Source organism: Octopus bimaculoides, chromosome 3, assembly GCF_001194135.2.
Source record: "Octopus bimaculoides isolate UCB-OBI-ISO-001 chromosome 3, ASM119413v2, whole genome shotgun sequence".
Taxonomy (NCBI): Eukaryota; Metazoa; Mollusca; class Cephalopoda; order Octopoda; family Octopodidae; genus Octopus; species Octopus bimaculoides.
This window is the reverse complement of record NC_068983.1, coordinates 37,363,706-37,367,416: the sequence shown is the minus strand read 5'-3', so window position 1 is coordinate 37,367,416 and position 3,711 is coordinate 37,363,706. Positions and strand designations below refer to the sequence as shown.

The window sequence follows — 3,711 nt, the reverse complement described above, 5'->3', positions numbered from 1 at the left end:
TATATAATAACCCACGAGTGCATGGTACCACTTTCACTTTGACAAGCATTTTCTGTGTATTCATTTTTATTTTAGAATTATTTTTTGATCGTCATATTTGTGATTCTTCTCAGTAATATTTTGCATCGTCTCTTCGAATTAGTTAAAAATTAAACATTTGTCTATATATACATACATGTATTCATGTATGTATATTTTGGTCGGCCCGGGGCTATAGTAGAAGACATGCCCAAATTGCCGCGCAGTAGGACTGAACCCAACACCACACACTTGGAAGCCAGTCTTCTCAATCACACGGCCACAAAATTTTGTTCTAATGTCGAGTTATAATGATAAAGATTTAGCATTAAACCGAAGAATTATCCAGTTCTTTTTGTAGATATTATATTTTTTACAAGTGGGGTGACTGTGAATACGAAGCAGGAGCGAGGGTCTTGTGCATGGCACCATATATGTGTGTGTGAAAAGCTAACCTGGTTCCTCAGAAAGACACCAGTATTTAAGTAGTTGTTAGCCCTAGGTCACCAGCTGTCAAACGAAATTTATCTCGATAAAAAGCTTGACAATATGAAAGTGGTACTATATACTCAAAGATGACTGCATAAAACAGACGCACACTATGACATTTACATACTACATAATCAACGAGGGAGAAGTTTCATAGGTTAAGTAGAATATACATCTCCTGGACAGGACGCCAGTCTACCACAGGCAACACTCCCAGACAACCCAACTTAAACTTGTCAATGAGGAGACTTCTACATAATTATTTGACATACAAGTAATAGCAACAAAATCTTCCTTAATTCAGACTAGTTTTTTTTTTTAATGACGTATTGAATAATGTAGTCTTTGGTATACTATGCCTGAAATAATTCTGATCATCAAAGATCTGACAAAACAAACATCCACTTGTACTGACATTTATGTTGTGGGCTATGATGTGTAAGATCTATTATATACAACGCAATAAACGTGAGCCTAAGACCTATAAGATCCGACCTTATAAGCTATAAAACCAAATGTAAAACTCATTTCACGTCAACACACACACCATATATATATATATAACAACCACATAACATGCATGTGTAAATAGATTTATACTTGTGTGTGTGTGTGTTAGTGCTCCTAGGCACTAACAAGCTCATTTTACACACACACACACGTGCATATGTGTGTATAATGAGCTTTGTATTCAGTGCTCAGGTGCATTATAATATATATATATATTTACACACACACACAAAGGTGCATATATACTCAGACAAAATTATGTGCTCACTTGACAACAAGGACACATTACTTACAAACACAAATAGAATCCATTACACATACACATATACACCAAACCAACAAATAGTCCAAGATGCTTTTGTTTTCACTCAAAAAGAAAACTAAAAAGGAAGGGTACGATTTCGAAATACATAATAATCTGCTTTCACCAACAACGAAGAATAATTTGTAGAATAACAAACAAGAGCTAACAACACATACACATACTAGGAAATATGTAGCTTCTAATATTCTACATATATTGCTAGGCCAGACACCTTGGGTTTCTTTATTGTTTGTTTGTTGTTTTACATGAAAAGAAATTCGATGATTTAGGTTAAACGAACTGAGATGTGAAATGAAGTGAAATCACTTCAACAGGGATTGGAAATCCAGTAACAATCAGCTCACTTAAGAGATTATCCGCTTTATCCTCTGGGTATTTGCCACTTAGTCTTATACTGTAATTAACTTCACTACTAATTCACCTCAGTAATTCTGTTGCTACGACTGCCCACATATATATTTGCGTATGTTGTTTGTTGTTTTCATTAATCTCCTTACACACACACAAGCACAATTGATCGTGTTCGAAGAAAAATTAACGAAATTATGAAAATAACAGTAAAGGTAACAAGTGCGTATATATTGTTATACACAAACCGACACACACATTACATTATCATAAAGGCGTGATGGTCGTTATCTTTTTAATATCATTTCCTGGATATTTATGCTATACAAAGAAACATTTTAAAGACAAAAGAATACGCACCGAACAGCAAACAAAAGAAATTGAAAAAATTCGAAGAAATAATTGTGATTTAATTAATTTTAACGACGTCACTGAAAAGAGGAAGCCATCGCACAAGAATCTTACCTTACCTGGAAACAATGAAAGAAAAGAACTAGTGGATGTCTCTTCGCGACATATTAGAATAAAATAATAATAAGTTTACGTACGTTTTTGATAGAAGTAGATAAGTTGGTTTCGTTAGATGAATAGGTTAGCAGGTAGACGGTTTCTCCTTCTTCAATGGTTCCTGTGTAGACTGCTGTAATATAAAGTTCCTTTAACAGGTCGGGGAGAAAAATGACGCAAATTTAGCAGTTAGTTTCCTCGTCTGATGCTTTTGCAAAAGATGCGAGAATCTAATAGAAATTGTCAAAAATATATTACACACTTCGATCTAAGTCAAAAAGACCGAAAAGCGATGAAACAAGTTCAAGCAGGCACGAAGAAAATGTATGTTGTGAGTTTGAATGACGGAGATGTATGAAGTGGAAGAAAAAGAAAGAAGTAGAGGAAGCAGAAGCAAGACAATCCGATATTACTGAAGACTATTATAATTGGTACCGGTTCTATGAGGTTGCTGGTGCTGTTCTGCTACTGTTCTGCCTGTTGCATAGCAAATCAGACGGTAGAACAGATGTTGCTGTCGTGAAAAAAAAAACCGTTCTCTAGTTCCTCATAGACTTTAATTATTATTATGTATTTTAGATAAATATACAGCAGAATATTTATTGATGTTACTTCTCTATTAGCAAATATTATTTAACTATTGGTTGTCATTTGAAAACCGAGAAAAAATTCATTCAGTTTTATAAAATGTCACGGTTGTTTATGAGACTAATTCAATATTTATTCATTGAAAGAGTAGAAAACATTCGATGTCTCCAAGATGAATAAATTGATCTTATGTGACCAGAAGCGAGTAGTAATGTGTAATCAGTCCTTAAAAAACATTTTCCCAGAAATTTTGTTAATTATTCCGTCCAGCTAGATGGACATTATAACAAAGTATCCTGTCAAGAAATGCAACGGAGAGAGCCTAAACATGGCCACTCACCCTCGTAGAAATAATAGCCAAATGTCCCTCAAATCATACTTGATTGTCTAAAGGACGGAAGGGCACATTGGTTAATATAGTCCGAGAAATGCTATCTCTCGGAAGAAAAACAATCAGGGTGGTCATAGAATGTTTTTGATAATAGATCTACTCGATGAGGACTTAGTTGGGACTAAACATCGGAACCTATCTGCCGTATATTTAAACTCCCGCCCAAAACCAAAACTAAGGACGTCACTCTATTAATTTGACTTATATTAGATACAGTTGGTAAATTATTAATCATGAATGATACTCCTAATTCTATGCTCTGATTTTCACAAGGATCATTTTTATCACACGGGCTACATTATAATTATTTCGCTTGGTGTTTTTTTACACTTAATGTGTAGAAACGCACGATTAAGAGACATTGCTATTATGTAAAACAATTAAGATATTTCTTGACAAAACAAAAAAAAAACTAAGTAGCATCTGAACGGACACTCGATCTGTTAAAAATAGCAGCTGAATCACGACAAATCACACTTTACTATCCTTAATAAAGAGAACACAGTAGATAATGTAGCTCTAGATACGGTCCGAA

At 34.3% G+C, this 3,711-nt stretch overlaps 1 protein-coding gene across 1 annotated transcript in view; it reads right to left on the bottom strand.

The window, feature by feature from the left end:
* LOC106878845 (guanine nucleotide-binding protein subunit beta) overlaps window positions 1-2,670 on the bottom strand; it is a 163,284-nt gene extending 160,614 nt beyond the window's left edge. The window contains exon 1 of the mRNA XM_052966149.1: window positions 2,239-2,670. The gene's annotated coding sequence lies outside the window, so the exon portion shown is untranslated. The remainder of the gene's footprint in view (window positions 1-2,238) is intronic.
* Between the last annotated feature and the right edge of the window lie 1,041 nt (window positions 2,671-3,711).